Below are 19,648 nucleotides of genomic sequence, written 5' to 3' on the forward strand. Positions count from 1 at the left end.
CCAGCTCACACCTGTTGCCTGAGAGTATTTTTCAGTAGAGCCCAGGAAGTGTTCTGATGACCGGCTGACCTGGGGGGCAGGGGAGGCACGATAGGGCAGAGAGCAAAGACAAGGGAGGAAAGAGGACACTCCTCTAGGCAGAACTAGGTTGGAGCCTGTTACAAATGCAGAATCTCAGCTCTCTCCTCTCCCCTCCCCACCCCCACACCTGCAGAATCAGAATCTTCATTTTGACAAGATCCCCAGATCTTGAAGCTAGAGAAGCTTGGAGTCGTGGAATATAACCCAGGGACCCCCAGGGACATACGTGTCCAGGAAAAACAATGATAGTGATAATAATGTATTGAGCACCCACTTGGTTCCAGCTACCACACCGGACCTCTTACCACTTTGTGCCAGCTACGACACTCGTACGTTATCGTATTTTATGCTTTGACAATCCAGCAAGGTAGGCATTGTGACCTGCTCTTCAGAAATGAGGCAGGCAGTCAGAAAGTCCATGCCACAAATTATAGGCTAGCTGGACTCTGAACACCGGGTCTGACTCGAAAGCCACGGCTCTGACAAGTGTTGTAAGTATGATGCGGTGTTTCAAATTGGGCCAGCAGTTACAGCCACTTGTCAACTCTCTACAGGGCCTAGAAATCCACTGGCAAGTGCAATGAATTCCAGGGGCTGTTCCATTGCCCGGTGCTGGCCCGAGCACCTGTGTGCTGGGGTTGGGCCAACGCCGTGCCAGAGGGCTCACTATGTCTTCAGAAACAGTCTCTGAAGATGAACACGCATGGCCCAGCCCCCAGTGAGCGTTAAGATCTGTGACTGGAGCGACAAATAAATTAGATGGTAAGCAGGCCTGGGGCCACTTCTGCCACAAGCTCAGCAACTTCTAGCACTGGCCTCCCCGGGGCCAGAGTGAGGGTAAAGGGGAGGCTCACACAGGGCCCCATTCTATAATCTTCAGATGTCTGATTTAGGGCTTCATCTACTGCCAGCCCCCAGGAGGCAGCACCTTCCTGCCAACTGCTCCCGTGGCAAACCCCACATTCCCCTCCAGCCAGCGTTCAGAGGCTCCCCAGGCCACAAAGCCAGGCCCAGTCACAGACCCCGGCTCTCAGCTGGTCCTCTCTGCACCACCTACCCTCAGCCTGGGACCGTCTGTCTGGTTCTGTGTCTATATAGGTGGTCGCCTCATTCCCCACCCGAATGTGAGCGACGTGAGGGCACGTCTCCCTGACTTTGTCTCTCACAGACCCACCGCAATCCAGCAGGTGCCCCCCAAATGCCTGAGCTAGGAAGTGCCATTATTAGCTCTTCTACAGAACCACGCAGGGTATTCTGCCCACTCCCCACAGCCAGAGGACACTTCCATGTGCAGGGAGAGGAGCTGGGGGCACAGGCGGGACACACATGCTAGCCCATCCCTCAGGGTGTCACCCTCCACTTCCTTGGAACTCCCAGCTGTTCAGGGCTGAGGCAGGCAGGCCCGTCAGTGTGAAAGAGCCCTCCCAAGCCAGTGATTTCATGCTTCAGGCATTTATCCCCAGAACTGGCCAGGGAGCCGAGCAGGCCAAACCCCCTCCTGCTCACAGAGCCAGAGCAGACACAAGGGTAGAGCTGGACAGTGTTAGCTCTCACTTCCTTCTGCAGCCTTGACTGTGTTCCCATGGCCTCCTCAGTCTAAAGGTTGCTTCTCTGCCTTCCACAGTCAAAGCCAACAAATGAAAATAATCACTAGTGGGAGCTGGGCGGGAGTACCCAGGATTCTGGTCAATCACTCTTCAACTCAGAACAAGAGGAAGGCCTGCGGCATGTCTGCTCCTGCCTTCCTCCAGCCAAGGATGAGTAAGTACTTCTGCCCACAGAAAACCTTCAATATATCAAAGGCCGGATCCAAAAAGCCAGGAATTCGGGTACCTAAGGTATAATTTTCTCCCCCTTCCAAAGAAATCTTAAATATTCAATTCATCTAGTTTTAAAACCAAGAACCACCAACATGAAATGTTATTCTATAGGTAGAACAAATAAAAGAGCATATGCTCTCTTCCTAATTAGGGCAGCAAGGGAGAGGAGGAGAGAAGGAATGGACAGGAGGAGGGATGGCACAAGATCCAGACAGGGCAGAGAGTTCAAGAAAGAAAAAAGAACACTGGGGAAGAAAACCAGAGAGATACAAGCCTAAAAGAAGGAGTGAGGCAGGAAGGAAAGAGGAGACAAACTAGGTAAGTTTTGAGAAATGCTGAAGGTCAGGGTTTGCTGTTGGCTCGGAGTGCTCAAGTTCAGAAATCCTTACCAGGACATGAGCCTTTGTTTACAATTCTCCCCAGTTCTAACCGTTAAAAATTCCTCTGTTTGAATCCTTAATCTTTCCCCTTTCTGAGCTAACCATGCCTTTAAGAACCTGGCACTAGTTCTGGACCCTCTCCTAGAAAAATATATTTTTTTTACATAAGATTTTGCATGCAATTTCAGGGGCTTGTGGACCCTAAGACACAACTGCTTCCTCTGAAATGTCCACTTTGATTGGGAGACCTGTAACAGCCAGAGAGAAAACATCCCAACTGCCAGATTAAACTCAAACAAGGGCAGGATGTGTTGAATCTTACGCGTATACAAGCCATCATATCAAGCTTTTAAGAACACCATTGGCTCCTTGGACCTTAACATCCTTCCCTGGTTACCATCCCAATAATGGTACTAGAAGCAAGGCTGGTTACTTGAAGGGGCTAGCTGTGTGTTTGGATGGTTAAAAGGTCTGCCTTTGATGGAGGTAACAATCTATTTACCTGGAAATTAACCTTTTAGAGATCAATGGGATTATTAAATTACCCACAGGCAGTAGGTCCCAAATCTGAATGTGCATTAAAAATTACCCTTGTGCTGGGGTGCCTGGGTGGCTCAGTGAGTTAGGCGTCCGACTTCGACTCAGGTCATGATCTCGCGTTCTGTGAGTTCGAGCCCTGTGGCAGGCTCTGTGCTGACAGCTCAGAGCCTGGAGCCTGTTTTGGATTCTGTGTCTCCCTCTCTCTCTGACCCTCCCCCATTCATGCTCTGTCTCTCTCTGTCTCAAAAATAAAAAATTACCCTTGTGCTGATTTAAAATGCAGATTATTAGTTCAAAATTTGATAGTCTGATTCAGAGTGTTTTTCTAATGAGCTCCTAGGTGATTCTGATGCAAGCAGTCCCCAAACCAAACTGACACACTGTTCTTTAAAAATTGCAAGCCTGGGAGGATGGGTTTCTGGGCCAGCAGATAAGCAGATTCCCTGCTCATTGTAGTGTCCTCATATACCAGGGGCAGGACTAAGCACATATGCAAGGGAACTTACTATGTGACTAGGTTTTGACCACTGCATCAGAAAGGCTACCTTTACAAGGTAAGAAAGGATAGGAATAAGGCAGGATATAAAAAGTATAGTGCCAGGTGAAACTCTCCAAGGGCCTTATGGCAGTGGTTCCTAGATCTGTGGGCACATGAAGAATCACCTGGAGTATACTTCTTACAATTCAGATTCTCAGGCCTCGGGCTACTGGGAAATATACATTTATACCAGTAACAAGATTCCCTAGTTGTTCTGACACACATACAGGTATAGAAACTTTCTTGTTTATGGTATCCATAGGCCCAAGCTTATGTTGATCAAGATACAAGACCATTATACAAGACAATTATTGCAAAAATGCTTTGAAACACTAAAATGCCCTCAAAATTCTCCAGCAAAGAACAGTGAACATTACCAGGGTTTCCTTCTTGTCTCTTTTTCTTTTCCTCCTCCCCCTCCACCTTCTTTTTCAGGGGGGAAACCAACTAGAGGAGGTGGGCCACGCTAAATGCCCGGAATGGGTTCCAGATGGTGAAGATTTTGGCCTCTTGGCCTGACTGTCCCTCCCTTACCCTGGAGTACTATACAAATATTATCATTTTCTGGCTGTGCAGTGACATGAAAATGGCTGGGAGGCACTAGGTCCGTGTCAAAGAAACTCATACAGGGAGAGAGTATCCTCTTTGGTCCAGAAGAGAATGCCGAAGCATTTTCTGATCTTTACAAGGTGGAACTTCCACAGAGGAAGGAAACCATCATGTGTCCCAACTGATCCACACCAGGCTTGGCATGTGATTGGGGGTTGGGAGGAGGCATCCAGAGAAATGCTGCAAAGACGGCCCCGTTTCAGACTGCTGGACAGGGAGGTCCCCGCACAACACGCTGCAGCTCCTCCACCCTCAGACAGGACATCGTGGCAGTGAGACAGCCCCACCCTTGTCTAGAATCCCCCTAACGGCCAGGTACTCCTTTTTACTGTATTTCCTCAATTTGACTCTGATTTTTTTTTTTTTTTCATTTTGATTTCCTGAAACTTGGATATCTTACAATCAACATGTAGACTTATGGTGATCTTTTTTTTCCACCTGAAAATTTAGTGTGTCTCAAACTTGATGGTGTTTTAAAATTGAGAAAATAAGGTTTACCACCTCATTTAACCCTGAAGCAAGCTGTGAGGCAGGTATCATTATTCTCTTTTTTCCAGATGAGGAAACTGAAGCGCAGACAGAGTTCACAGAGCGAGGGAGCGACAGGGCCAGGACTGGAACCCAGTCTTTCGTGCCTCCTTCCCAACATTCTGTGAGCACATTTAAGGGTCTGAAAAATGGCTTCCACCCGAGTTACTGCAATGCAAGAAAGCAAAAAGTGATTTTCCTCTGACTTCAAATAGAACTTGGAGAAAAAAATGGAAAAATGGATAGGGTTTGTTTGGTTGCTATTGTTTATTTTAGACCATAACTGAAGTTTCTTTATGACTTTAGGAACTTAAGACTGCACCATACAGAGAACTATTCCTTTTTTTTTTTTTAATGTTTATTTATTTTTTTAAGAAAGAAAGAGACAGAGCACGAAGGGGGCGGGAGGGGGGAGGGGCAGAGAGAGGGAGACACAGAATCTGAGGCAGGCTCTAGGCTCTGAGCTGTCAGCACAGAGCCGTGCGCAGGGCTCGAACCTAAGAACTACAAGATCATGACCTGAGCCGAAGTTGGACGTTTAACAGACTGAGCCACCCAGGCATCCCCAGAGAACTATTCTTATAATGATCACATCTGGCATGTTTAATTTAAAATGGTCCTCAATGGAACAACAATTATCAATTTCCTGCTTGAATTTACTATTTTATTTACTTTTGAATGTTTCTAATGATTTTTGGCAATCAGGATTTTAAGGTGTTGTACCTTAAGATATCTAGCATTTTCTGTCAGCTTGTGAGGAGCAGGAAAAAATTTAACAGAATAAATCATCATCAAAACAATAAAACCAAAATGTTGTTCTCCATAATATTCAGGAAGTGCTCATTTTCTTGAAATCAGCAGGGAGGTGGGTGGGGAGAGAACCCTCCCCCATATACACACATACATAAACTCAAAGAAAACCACAGCCACTATTGACATATAATATTATTTCTAATTCTTAAGAAATGCCCTTCCAGGGAGGCATTTATTTCCATTTTTCAGATGAGCAAACTCAGAGGGTTTCAGTGACTCGCCTGCCATCGCATAGCTTGTAAGAAGCCTGGGTTCTGGTAGCACTAATCACAAAAACACAGGGGCACCTGGGTGGCTCAGTCGGTTAAGTATCCAACTTCAGCTCAGGTCATGATCTCGTGGTTCCTGAGTTCCAGCCCCACATCGGGCTCTGTGCTACAGCACAGAGCCTGCCTCCGATCCTCTGTCCCCCTCTCTCTCTGCCCCTCCCCAGCTCGTGCTTTCTCTTTCTCAAAAATAAGTAAACATTAACAATGGTAATAATAAATAAATAAATAAAAGCACATATTATTGCCATTAACAATGACCTTCCCTAATCATCTCCATAGTTCATGAGGTAGGGACCACACCTATTTTATTCTCCACTGTATGCTGGAGCCTGACTCCTGTCACCCAATAGGCTTCCATAGCTACTGCCTGGTGGGTGGATGGAAGGAAGACAGAGGGAGGCTGAATGGAGTAAGTGTGCAGTGTGCTGGCCCCCCAGGCAGGCGCTCCTTCCACCCTTCCATTCCACTTGTCTGGAGTCTGTGCTCTGACAATCTGTTTGATCGGCTTCATTCTCTACAACTGGTATCACACTTCCATAAGCTGCTCTGATTTGTGTTCTCTAGAACTATGTCCATCTCCTTATTGGAGCCTGATCTATTCTGGTTCCTTTCCCAGTCAGTCGCTCAGCAAAGCGTAACTGACAGCCAGCCATGTGTCAGGTCCTTTCTAAGGTGCTGGATAGAAAACGGGGTAAGGTGCGCTTCCTGTCCTTGGGGCTCTTCCAGCCTGAAACAGTGACCTCTGTACTCTCTGCTGAGCTCTGCGTCCCTCAGCACTTTCTGCAACTACCTGCCAAACTCTCTTGGCCTCCACCAGCACTTCTGCTGTTTCTTTTGTTTTTTTTTATAAATTAAAAAAAATTTTTTTAACCTTCATTTATTATTGAGAGACACAGAGAGAGCATGAGCATGGGAGGGAGAGACAGACAGAGGAGGAAACACAGAATCCAAAGCAGGCTCCAGGCTCCGAGCTGTCAGCACAGAGCCCGACGCAGGGCTCAAACTCACAAACTGCGAGATCATGACCTAAACTGAAGTCAGACACTCAACCAACTGAGCCACCCAGGCGCCCCTGCTATTTCTGATGCTTCGTTTTGTTATTTTTGCAGACATAGGAGGGCCCAGTTGTGATTCTACTCTCTGTCTTTTAGCGTGTTCTTGTACTTTTTCACTTAGGCTATGTTTCACGTGCTGGCAGGCAGCATCATACAAAGTTCTGTTGAGTTCTGAGATGGGTATGACCGGAAGGAGCCACCTGGGGAGTGAAAGAAGCCCCCTGTCTTACAGGTGAGGAAACAGAAGGTACACAGCCCACCCCAATCGCTAGTGGAGCTTCTGCTCTTGCCAGTGTCCTTCCGTGGCACCTACCATGCATACCAGTAGATGAGGGGTTGGTTCGGAAAGGGACCACAGCCTGCTGAGTTCTAACAAATGATGAATCGAAAATCAAGTTCTTTTATGAGGCAACTGAGGTAGGGTCCTGGCCCAGAGTGCACAGGCAGTGGTTGAGGGGACTCTGGCCAGAGATCTCCCAGTGCCAAACGCTGCAACCATGGTTCCCATTCCACCTGACTACTGAACAACTTCCCAGATGCATTTTAAACATCACGCTGTAAGTGTGCTGCTTATTTAACAATTCAGTCAACAGCATGGCTAGGAGCAGCATGAGTTTGAGGGTTAAGAAGGACATGGACCCTCAGGTCAGACTCTGGCTTCATGGCTTACTAGCTGCGTGGTCAGGAGCAAGACAACCTCTCTGAACCTCAGTTTTCTTATCTTTACGGCAAGGACAATAACAGCGCATTGACCCCACAGACACCGTAAGGATAAATTGAGATAGATGATGCCCAGTAGAGTGCCGGCACGTGGGGAGTATTTGATAAACATTAGCTACTATGACCTTCCTTGGTCACTATGCTCTCTTCAGATTTTATATTCAAGAAATCTGTAGCAAGCGGTTTGACCCACTACTTTTTGTCTCTTAATAAATTATTTCACTTTATTTTTTTTTTCTCTACTTACAAGCAGAAATATACTTAGTGTTTCCAAAAGTATTAATTGTTTCTGGGCCATTCAGTAAAGAAAGTCAGGCAAGGGTACAGGTATGAGATTTCTAATGCACCAACTGATATAGACATGCAACATTAAAATCTGATGGCCTATTAGAAACAAGTTTGGAAGTAGTAAGAGTGGAGTAACAGTTTGGGAACCACTTCATCATTAAGTTTTCTCCTGCAAAAAAACAAAAACAAAAACAAAAACAAAATACCTTCATAATGCAGTATTTTCACTTCTTCAGAAAAGTAACATCAATTCTTGGAGTAGCCCAGGAAGTTTTTCCCTTCACATCTCTAGATCCAGTGTTCAGGGTGAAAGAGACTATGTTCTGGGCTGCAGACTTGTGAGGCAGACCTTATTTGCACATGCGAATGATAGCCATCTAGAGCACTAATGTGGGCCTGGGGGCAAGCAGGGACCCCAGCCCCGCCCAGGTTTCTCGCCTGGTGCCTGATTAGGGAGCCTACCATCCACCAGGAGAGGATGTGTGTGAGAGAGACTCAAAACACCACGCACGTGAAACCGCGCAAATGAGCTCAGTTCGGAGAAAGCATTAGTCACTGACTCGTGGATGGGGCAGGTCAACACTCAGGGGAGGAAGTCAAGTGCGTGGGTTTGGGTGCCGGGCGCTGCGGCGGGTGCTTTCTACAAAGCATCTCAGGTGGCCAGGTTAGCAGCACAGTCACCGCGTGGCTTTTATGTGTGCGTGCATTCACACAGCCAGTGGTGTGGGGTAAAGCAAATACTTATGGCAGAATCTGGGGAGTTTTCTTATTATTTTGGATCATAGACTAACAAGAAACAAAACAATCATGGCTCTCGTGGTTAAAATAAATTTTATTTGCTTGTGTTTAAGGAGTGTGTGTTCCTGACGGTGGTGGTGGTGGTGGAGTGTACAGAGAGTGAGGGGTGGGGGGTGGAGGGAGGGGATGGAAACAATGAAGTGGTATTTAGAAACAAGAGAATGAGATCACAAAGCTGTTTTCCCAAATTGCATCTGGTCTTCCTTTCTACCCCACGGCTCCTGGCAGTGTAAGCTGGATGCTTGAGGCCCAGTCCCCTGCCTTTAGGACCTCCCCCTGTGCACCCACACTAACCCCAGGCAGGGCTCTCAAAGAGCCCCTGGGAGTCTGTCACTTCCCTCCTCAAAGGAAAAACCCACTGACCTTGCTCCATGTTTAGGATTTCTGTATCTTTAAACCTCCTGTGGAGTTCTAAAGTTATTCCTAGTTATTTTGTTTGTTTATCTGTTTGCTTTTCTAACTAGAAGGACTAAGAAAATCCTCAAGATAAGACATGTCATCAAGCCTATGTTTATATATCACATTCCATCTGGGGCTTCTGAATGTTGCTACATTAATTTTAACTTTAAAAAATACTATATATGGTGTGAGCCCAATTATGTAACAAAAAGGGGGATAGAAAAAAGGCTATAAGGAAATAAACTTCATACTTCATATTTTAAAATTAAATATGTTATTCTTAATAAAAATAAATTAACACTATAATTTAGTATATACTACCTATTATGGACTGAATGCTTGCATCCCCACCTAACCCACACCCTCCCCTCCTCCCCCCCCACCCCCAAATCCATATGTTGAAGCTCTAGAATGGCTATATTTGGAGACGGAGTCTATAAGGAAGTAATTGGTGTTAATAAGGTCATAAGGGTGGGGCACTGAGCAGATAGGATTAGTGTCCTTATCAGAAGAGACACAAGAGAGCTAGTGACTGCATACACTCTTTCCCAAACTCCCTACTTCTCTCTCTCTCTTCCTCTCTCCCTATCCTCTTCCAACCTGCACATGTGTACACACACACACACACACACACACACACACAGGCACAATGAGGGAAGGCCATGTGAGGATACAGAAAGAAGGTGACTGTCTACAAGCCAGGAAGACATTCTTCATCAGGAACCAAATCAGCTGGAACCTTAATATTGGACTTCTAGCCTCTAGAATTGTGAGAAAATTAACTTCTGTTGTTTAAGCCCCAGTTTTTAAATTGGCTAGCTCCTCTTAGCCCATGGATGAATCCTGGCCGCTCTGTAGTGGACAATCCAGGAAACCCTTGATACCTGTCATACTTATGTCTTTTGAGAATATGAGTCATGAGAATTTATTTCTGCCCCAAGATTTCCTTGGAACCTATGGCCCTGCTTTCCTGGACATGTCTCTGAACCAGAGATGGCAGTATGAGCCAAAGGTGACTCCACAGCCTGGTCCTGAAGGAGTCCACCGTCCAACAGATTCCCCAGGACACCCTATCCAACCAGGTGTTGTCTTGGCAAGAATGCACAGGGAGACTCTGAGAGAAGGCAGCAGGGGACAGCAAGTATCAGCTACCACTGTAATCTCAACAGAGAGACCAGCTAATGTTCTATTTCTCACCAAGGCAGATCTCTGGAGCACTGGGATCCACAGGGGTTACACAGCAGCCCTGAGTTTCCTGAGCTTCCCTCTGTCTCCTCAGGACATGGCTCTTCCTTGAACCTAAGGAACCTTATTTCCTTCTAGCTACCCCCCTCCACCCCGTGGTCCTATGCTCCAGCACACCTAACTTCCTGCGCTTTCTCAAAATTTTTTATACATTTTTCATCTCCATGTCTTCACATATACTGTTCCCTTTCCTTGGGATCACCCTGCCCAGTTTACCACCAGATGAGCTGCCGAGTAACCTCCACAGTCCATTCAAACGTCTCCCTCTCCTTGAAGACTTCTCTGACACTCCAAGGTAAAGGTCTTCCACCACCCCCTACCAGTGTGTTTTCCTTTACAACACGTACCCCACATCTGGTGATTATTTGGTTAGGGGAGAGACTGTACCTTATCCCTGTGTATAAACTAAACTTCTAGCATTGGGTCTGCACATAGCAGTGCTCAGAAAAGGTTTTTGATTAACTGATTGCAGGGAATTGATTACAGAGAGGGAAATAAAGCTTGGGTGGGAGAGAGACAGAGACAAAGAGACAAAGGACAAAGGAAGGACAAAGTGGCAATAAAGGAGTCAGGGAAACACAAGGCATCAGCAAGACACAACTTTAAAATGAACAGTGAAAAATCTTTTCAGGAATAAATGCATTTTCCCATTTCAAGCTAAGGTTTCATTTCTTTTTTTTTTTTTAAATGTTTACTTATTTTTGTGAGAGAGAGAGAGAGCAAGCAGGGGAGGGGCAGAGAAAGAGAGAGAGAGAGAGACAGAATCTGAAGCAGGCTCTAGGCTCTGGGTTGACAGCACAGAGTCCCATACGGGGCTCAAACTCACAAACTGCAAGATCATGACCTGAGGCAAAGTTGGACACTTAACCAACGGAGCCACCCAGGCGCCCCAAGCTAAGGTTTCATTTCTAAGTAAACTATTTCTCTGTTTATTTTCAATCCTAGTGAGCCCCGATGCCCATTATAGAACCCTCTTTAGACAACTGAAGCGTTTTCCTTAGTCACTATTCCCACATATTTCAAGCACAGAGTCCTATTTTCCTCAGAGCAATACCTAAAACTTGTTTCCCTATAGGCTGCAAACTCTCCAAAATGGGGGAGGAAAGCTCGTACAGGTACAGTCATTTGGGAGGGTTTCCACGATGCTAATTTCACAGTTTCTGACTGGGATGATGAAGTACCACCACCTAAGGTCACACGTACTGGAGATAACAAGTAGTCACAAGTATTTATTGTGACCCCAGGTCACAAATCACATTGTGGCAATCCACCAAGAGAAAATGCCTTCTTCATATCTCTTCTACAGTATCATCCCAAGCAACTTCATAAACACTCAGAAACCTTATGTTTAAAAAATATTATTAAGGTTTTCACAAGTGGCTCCCCAAATCAGAGTACAATCCACACAGTAATTATAGTCTTAAGGACAAGACCTCAGAGGCTGCCAGAGCAAGAGAGATAATTTCTTTTTTCTAGAGAAAAAAAATCTCTAATTTAAAAAAATGTTTAAACATGGTCAGTTTGTCATTTAAAAATATTAACACCAGACCTTTGGGGTAAGATGGCAGACTGAATATATGTACCTAATTTTGTTCCTTCCACAAATCCCACTAATACATAGTAAAGAGGGTTTTTTTGTTTTGTTTTGTTTTTAGTATCTAAATCCCTAAGTATGGGGAAAACAGCAACAACATTTTGGAAGCTGAAACACGCTGGGTGGTCCAGTGGTCCTGAGATCAGACCTGAGAAAATGGAATCTCAAACCAGCAAAGGGAAACTGAAAACCAACCTGATTTACCCCACAAAATTCTCCAAAGTCTCAGATGGATGGCACCAGGCGTCTGGCCATGGGAGAGGAGGTGCATTAAAACCAGAAGTCCAAGGCAGACTCTCTGGGAAGTCAGGCACCTGGTGCTTTCTGGCCAACAGAAGTCTGCAGCGTATTCACTCTCTGGAGACGGCAAACCAAGGACTTTGACTGGAGTGCCAGGCCCAGCTGAGAAAAATCGAGTCCATGTTTACTGAATACTGAAGCAGTGGTCCCCAACCCTTTCCCCCAACTCAGCTCTCATAGCAAGGGTGGCTTGACTCATCCTTCAGGCAGACTGGAAGATGCCTCTTTGAAGAAAGTGAAACATTTCATGAAGCACCTAAAAAGATGATCCTGGGAGAGGGTCCCCAATAGCTAGTGTACCCAGACTAAACTGACCAGACCCAGCTATGAGCTCAGACTTCCAATTGGCCTTTTCTCCCTACTCTTACTCTGGAGCAGAAAGCCAAGAATGACCAGATATCTGATAAGTCCCTCTGATAGGGATGATAAAGACCCAAACAAAAGGAAAAGGTCAGCTTAAAGGAAACAGAAACTTTGCAAAGATAAGAAAACTCTGAAAAATATATCAACAAATACTCTGAGGGCTACAAGAGAAAGTATTGCATCCTTGAAGCAAACCAAAAAAAAAAAAAAAAAAAAAAAAGGATGTCATTAAAACAATAAAATGAAATGTAACAATCAAAAAACTAAGAAAAAGGTCTTGATTATTAAAAACAGTTTAGCAAAATAAAAAAATTGATTGAAGGCATACAAGACTGAGTTAAGGGAATCCTCAGAAAGTGAAGATAAAAATAGGTAATAAAAAAAATCCAATATCCAAATAGTAAAAGTACCAGAGAGAACAGAAAGTGTAGAAAAATATCACCACTGAAATAATTCAAGATGATTTCTCAAAACTGAAAGATACATTACCAGACCAGAAACGGCCCACCCAGTGCCCAGCATAATGTAAAGAGAACCTCATGTTCGTGTATCGTTTTGAAATTTCAGAAAACCGGGGACAAAAAGAACTTCCTACTAGTTTATAGTTACATGTAAAAGATTATGAATCAGAATGGACTGCTTAACAGCAATACTAGAAGCCAGGAGACAAGCAATCAGAAGTTTAAAAGAAAATAGTTTGCAACCTAGAATTTGACATCCAGCCAAACTATGGGTCGAGTGTGAGCACAGAAAAAAGAATTTTCAGACACAAAAAGTCTCAAACCACTTCTCTCCCATGAGCTCTTTCTCAAGAAGTTACTGGAAGATAACCTCCATCAAGATGAGACAGCAAGGGCACCTGGGTGGCCTAGTCAGTTAAGCATCCAACTTCGGCTCAGGTCATGATCTCATAGTCCATGAGTTCGAGTCCCACATCAGGCTCTGTGCTGATAGCTCGGAGCCTGGAGCCTGCTTCGGATTCTGTGTCTCCCTCTCTCTCTGCCCCTCTCCCACTCGCACTCTGTCTTTCTCTCTCTGTCTCAAAAACAAAGTAAACATTTAAGAATTTTTTTTTTTTTTAAAGATGAGAGAGCAAATCAGAATGACATTTCTGATGGAGATCCAACAGAGAGGGGAGATAAAGGAGGGTGAACAGAGATCCTGGGTGAACAACTCTGTACATGCATATGGGGTGACCTCCCAGACTGGAGTAATGGGACCAAGGACATGCTGAGGGCCCTCATCACCAAGCTCTCTGGAGCCCACCACACCTAGTTTTTAACCTGAGGTCAGAACACTGGTCTGAGCCTATCTCAGAATCTCATGTACTTGGCTCATCTTGACCATGAACTTGACCATGAAATTGCTGCCCTCACCTCTTCAGCCTACTCATCACCCCATAGAACTGTTCTATTCGACCGACTGTCAATGGCTAAGGATGGTAATGAGGACCTCAGACGTAAAAACAGACAGCAGTTCTGTCTGCCAACACACCCCTCCAGATGTTTAGTACCTGACACATATTACAACCTTGGGAAAGTCAGGGACCTGAATAACCGAAAGTCAGATTATGCTGGTGAGGAAGGAAGGAGAAGCCCCTGGCGGAGAGCACAGGGAGCCCTTGAGGGAGCAAACTTCTATTTCCTAACCTGGGCACTAGATGACATTCTGCTGTTCTTTAACCAGCATGGATGTCTCAGACACTCTTCTATACACAATATATGTTTTAGAATGAAATAACTTAAGAAAGTAATTGTAATACAAATATTGGAAGCATTAATGTTTTTCCTCCTGTTTAGAGACCTCCCCTTCCATGTTCTTTCTCTGCAAAGTGATGTACTTCATTTTACAGAGAAAATCATAACTGTTTATATTTATAAAGTAATATGCTCATTTTGTGAGATGTGGGTATGCCTTCTGTAAAAACTTTGAGAATCTCCATTTTGCACTTTCACAGTGTCAGGCAAAAATTATATTACCTGGTAAAAAGTGGCGTGAAGACCAGATGAAATTAAGTCAGGAACCAGAAGGTTCCCCATCTCTGACTGCAGGCCTAAGTCTAGAGTCATGAGAGTCTTAGGAAGCATAAAAGTTAAGGACTGAGAGCCTGGGCTCTGGGTGGACTATCTGGGTTTGATTCCTACCTCTACCAACAAGGCAACCTCCAGCAGGTACTTACCATGCACAGCCTCAGTTTCCCCACTTGTAAAATGGGAATAATCATAGTACCTACCTCTCACTGTAAGAAGTAAATAAATTAACACATGTACAACACATGAAACAATGCCTGACATATACTAAGTGCTCAGTTTTATTACTATTATATAGATAAGCAACTGTCTTACTATGCATGGCAACTATCTTTCTACAGAAGAAGTTATTTCCATCGAAGAAATCCATGAGTGTGGGGACTCACTGTGGTCAGCCCTTCTCCTCATGGCCTCCTGGTGTTCCACAACTACCACCATCTTCTAGTCAGTGGCTGCTCGAAGAGGCAGGTTGGATGAAGCAGGTGGCCTTTGCAACAAATTGTCCAAGCCTTTTCACACTTGGGACTGGGACATGGTTCCCTAAAAATGGCAAACTTGCCTTGCAGGTGGGCTGTCAAACGGCATAGCTGCCTCCTTCACCAACTAGCATCAGCCAGCACACAGGGGTGAGCAACCACTTTGCTGTAAACACAAGTCACACATGGGCCTCGGCCCCAGTGGAGTGTAGGGCAAACAGCATTGGATGGGGCGCTGGGAGAACTGGCTTGCAACTGTGGCTCTGTGTGACCCAGCAAAGGTCACTCAACCTCTCTGTGCCTAAGTTTCCTCACCCACAGGATCAGGCACATCACCCAGATTCAACATACTGAAGTTCAAGGAATCTAGGCACATGTCAGCTTTCCCTTCAATACCATATAATTAGTGTAGGGGTAAGAGAAGACACTCATAGGACAGTGAGGCTTCTGAAAACACAGCCCGTCATCCAAAACTGACTGCAGTGCTGGTGGTGACCTGCTTGGGCTTCCATTCCCATGTCTAGGCAGAGCCCATAACAACATTATCACTTTTTAAAACATACATCTAAACTAGTTCCTATTGCAGACAATTGGCAGGTGCCCAATTAATAGATTATTCCACCAGACAGTTGAATGCATTGGCCATTGGTCAAAAATGAGGTCACCACAATCCTATGTGCTATAACTGGAAAAGCCTAATGAAAAACAATCGTCTATTTTTTAACAAATAGGAATCCATATTCCCATCTCCCTTAATTTGCCTTGCTTGGTGTGTGGTTCAGGAGCAAAGGAAGATTTTGTTCAAGGTCAAGTTGGTTTTGCTCTTTGACTCCTTTGTTGTGCGTTTGACTGTCCATGCATGTTTCACATCAGCAAATCCCCAGCCGGATTCCAGCTGACCTACAGGAATTTCTAGCCAACATTGCCAGATCCCTGGTCTTTCTCTCAAACCTGCACAGTCGGAAAGAACGGGTCAGGAGACTCCTGTCCCAGCCATCTGGACACACATGCTCAGTGGATATGCATAATATGAAGCACATGTGCTTTCTCAAAAAAAATTTTTTTTTCCTAAGGGATACAGAGCTGTTATTAACAGAGCCTGTGGCATCCTTCCAGCACACAGACATTCCCAGACAAAACCATCCGGGCTGACCTGCTGCAGGTAAGATCTGCACTCTGATTTTACCAGTGATTCATCTACACTCTTTTGTCGAGCATTTAATGCCTCTCCAAGCATCTCCACTCCTTGCAAACAAAAAATCCAGGAGGAAAACTTTCAAAGCCAGTTTCTTCTCAGCTGCAACCCTTCCTTCCTTCCTCCTTCCCAAGACTGTCTGACTGAACTCGCAACCTGACCCCACCCTGGGCTGGGCCCTCCACACAGGCATTGTGGCTTCTCTTGCCAGCTGCAGCCTGTGCAGACAGAATACCTGGGAACTGCTGCCAAAACAGGAAGGTCGGCGCCTCTCAGAAGGGAGGCCTGGGGAGTATCCGTCTCCTAGGTGACTACAGATAAGAGATGAAGGGGCCAGGGCTTTCCACACCTCCAGTCACATTCCAGAGCCTTTCCCTTGTACCCTCAGTCTATCTGATTCATTCTTCATTCATTCACTCAGCAAACATACTGAGCACCTGCTGATATAAAGCCCTGTTCTGGAGCTGGGGACAAAAGGGGATTGAGATGTCTGTCTGTCTCCAGGGGCACCAGTGTTGTTGTGACAGGCCTCTTGGTGTAGGGGCAGCCCTGGACACCTTGGACTCCTCAGGAGCCCCTGGTGAAACCACCTCTCTGCACTCCCACACTGCTCCCACCAGTAGAGTCCCGAAGATAACCTGACAAACAAGGCAACGGAGGGTTTGGGTAGGGGACTGGGCAGCAGATGATGCAGCCCCAGCCCCACCTCCTGGGCCTCATCTCTCCCTGAGCACAACAATATGGCTTCCAGAAATTAGGTCCACTTTCTGGTCCCAAGGACACATCTTGTCACAACCCATTGGAAAGTTGGCCGTGCTAATTGGCATACCTGTTGGGCTCTGATCTGGTACGTGAATAAACCTTTCAAGCCTAAATCATCAACACCGCCTGAGTCTTCAAAAAGCCTTCAAAAGCCTGCTCATTACCAGTCTACAATGGAGCAAGTCTTTTTTTTTTTTTTTTTTTTTTTATTTTTTTTCAACGTTTTTTATTTATTTTTGGGACAGAGAGAGACAGAGCATGAACGGGGGAGGGGCAGAGAGAGAGGGAGACACAGAATCGGAAGCAAGCTCCAGGCTCCGAGCCATCAGCCCAGAGCCTGACACGGGGCTCGAACTCACGGACCGCGAGATCGTGACCTGGCTGAAGTCGGACGCTTAACCTACTGCGCCACCCAGGCGCCCCTACAATGGAGCAAGTCTTTAACTGGATAGCAACTAACTTTTATCCATCATGGCAAAATCTGTGTTTTGCAAAGGGGGATTAGGGCAGTAATGAGGACCCCAGGCTGAGCCAGAAACCCCAGTATAGTAGCCCATTCAAAGGATCCAGCCATGAATAGCGGTAGAGGGAAAGAGAGAAGTTCAGAGTAGGAAACCAGGATATGAAGGGGGTGGGGGGGAAGGAGTCAGAAAGGGATGGAGAGAAAAGAAAAGAAAGGAAAAGAAGATAGGAAAAATCTAAAAGAGGGCTGCTTCCCATCCCTTTTACCATGGCCACAAATTCCATCAAATGGTCGGCTGCTCCCACTAGGGGTCCTGTGGTCCTGTTCCTTTCTGAATTAGCAAAACTTTCCAAGGAGTCACCTAAGAAAGTGCAGAAACTCTCACCTCTGCTGGGGTCAGACTGCCTGAGACCAACAATATGGAGGACTGAGGGCTGAGCAGTCTGGGAGCCAGGCCTCACCCCTGCATTCTCCAGGAAAAGGAATGGGGCCTGAGGACCCAGGAGGGAGCACCAGGTCCTATCCTGATTGACACCATGCCCTGACCTGAATTAGATCCTGGTCAGCTGACCTTGTCTATTCCCACAGTGCTGGAGGGATTCGGGAACCATGTTTTAGCCACTTCAGTACCTGGTTCTGGCTCCTCGCCTAGCCTCATAGTCCTCTGTCTCGTTCCTGCTTCCCCTTCAAGCGCTGACCCATAATATCTCTGATCATGTATGGGAAGGCCCAGCCGAGACTAACAGGTTCTCAGACGCCCTTGATCTAAAGGAGAAGGTAAGCAGTAAAGGATTTGGTGGAGGAGAATGGCTCCATCACCCTTGTTCAAGGGCATGCCAGACCACCATGGAATAGTGCTTTAGAGTCAGGAGCTCTGGGTTCCAATTTTGGCTAAGCCACTTACTATGCAATCTCAGGGAAGTTGCATAACCTCTCTGGGCTTCAATGTTCTTGTCTGTAAAATGGGAATAACCATCCCACCCATATCACTAGGTTGCTTTAAGGTTTAATTAGAACGATATATGGGAACACCTGGGTGGCTCAGTCGGTTGAGTGTCTGACTTTGGCTCAGGTCATGATCTCATAGTTTGCGAGTTCGAGCCCCACATCGGGCTCTATGTTGTCAGCTCAGAGCCTGGAGCCTGCTTTGGATTCTGTGTCTCCTTCTCTCTGCCCCTCCCCCGCTCACACTCCCTCTCTCTCTCTCTCTCTCTCTCTCTCAAAGGTAAACAAACATTAAGAAAAAAATTTTTTAAAGAATAATATATGTAAAGTGCCTGACATAAAGTTGGCACTCATTATAATTTTCCCACATACATCCATACACACGAATAAGCAGGTTTTGTGACACATAGGGCCCTTAGCTGAGTGCTAGTCAAATGAGACAGGCAGAGGAAGGAGGAGCTAGTCTTTGTCCTGAGCCCCCTCTTAGGGCAATGAATTCTTTGGTCTTGTCTCCAGGATTCTGCCAGTCTGAGCAGTATGACACGTGGCCTCACCACTGTCTGGCTCTTACTCCACTGAGTTTGTGTTAGACAGCAAAGCAGATGCTATATGAGCAGGGGGCCAGACAGGGGTTCTCGACCCTGGGTGTATAGTAGAATCACCTGGAAAGTTAGAAAATACAGCCCAATAGGTCCCGCCCATCGGTGCTGGGTGACTTGGTCTGCGGTGGGTCTCCCCTGTCACTTCTAATGTGCAGGCAGCGTTGAGACCCCCAAGGATAGAGGCTGGGTCATCGGTTATTCCAAGAAGACTCTATTCCACTCTGCTGGACCAGGGAGGGCTGAGTACTGAGGCCTGGCTTCTCAGAATTTACTTCACTTCTCTGGGTTCTTGCATCTGTGAGATGGAGAAAATAACCCTGCCCAGCCTCCTTATCTGTGAGGGTCTCATGAGATGGTGGGTGTGAAAGCTTTCAGTACAGCATCACCTACTTGACCACCGTGTAAGTAAAATGCCAATGCCAGGATACCATAGACCATTCTACACAAAGGAGTTGTGCTTCCTCCTAGTACCTCTGTGGGCAGAGAGGAAAGACTGAGCAAGCTACCCTGGGACAAGGCTCCCTGGCCCTCAGAGGCCAGAAAACAAACAGCCAGAATCACGACTCCACACAGAGGCCACCTGGGGCACTGCAAGGCCTTCCAGGCAGGCCTTGCTCCCAGGCTTTGGAAAACCCTTCCCAGCAAAGCTATACAGAGATGCCCTCCCACCACAGGGGGAAAGGAGCCCACAAGGAAGGCTCGGGAAGACACGTGGCTGGGAAGATGATGCTACAGAGTCATGATGGTAGCTGGGCCACTGTCTTCATCTCAGGAAGAAAAAGGGGCCCTAGGGAAGATGTTCCAGAGTGGGGGCACAGATGTGCCATCTGCACCT

General features: G+C 46.2%; 1 protein-coding gene and 1 long non-coding RNA gene across 5 annotated transcripts in view; one reads left to right on the top strand and one right to left on the bottom strand.

The window, feature by feature from the left end:
• The window catches only part of SLC12A8 (solute carrier family 12 member 8), a 139,805-nt gene that overhangs the window by 67,890 nt on the left and 52,267 nt on the right, over positions 1 to 19,648 (bottom strand). The gene's annotated exons all lie outside the window — the stretch shown is intronic.
• On the top strand, positions 1,303 to 13,055 carry LOC132683601 (uncharacterized). 2 transcript variants are annotated; one of them, XR_013557767.2, is made up of 4 exons: positions 1,303 to 1,842; positions 6,755 to 6,865; positions 10,295 to 10,378; positions 11,739 to 13,055. It is a non-coding gene; the product is annotated as an uncharacterized LOC132683601 (long non-coding RNA). The 2 variants fall into 2 exon arrangements; XR_009612306.3 differs by lacking the exon at positions 10,295 to 10,378 and having other exon boundaries at positions 1,321 to 1,842.

This window comes from Panthera onca, chromosome C2, assembly GCF_046562875.1.
Source record: "Panthera onca isolate mPanOnc1 chromosome C2, mPanOnc1 haplotype 2, whole genome shotgun sequence".
Classification (NCBI taxonomy): domain Eukaryota; kingdom Metazoa; phylum Chordata; class Mammalia; order Carnivora; family Felidae; genus Panthera; species Panthera onca.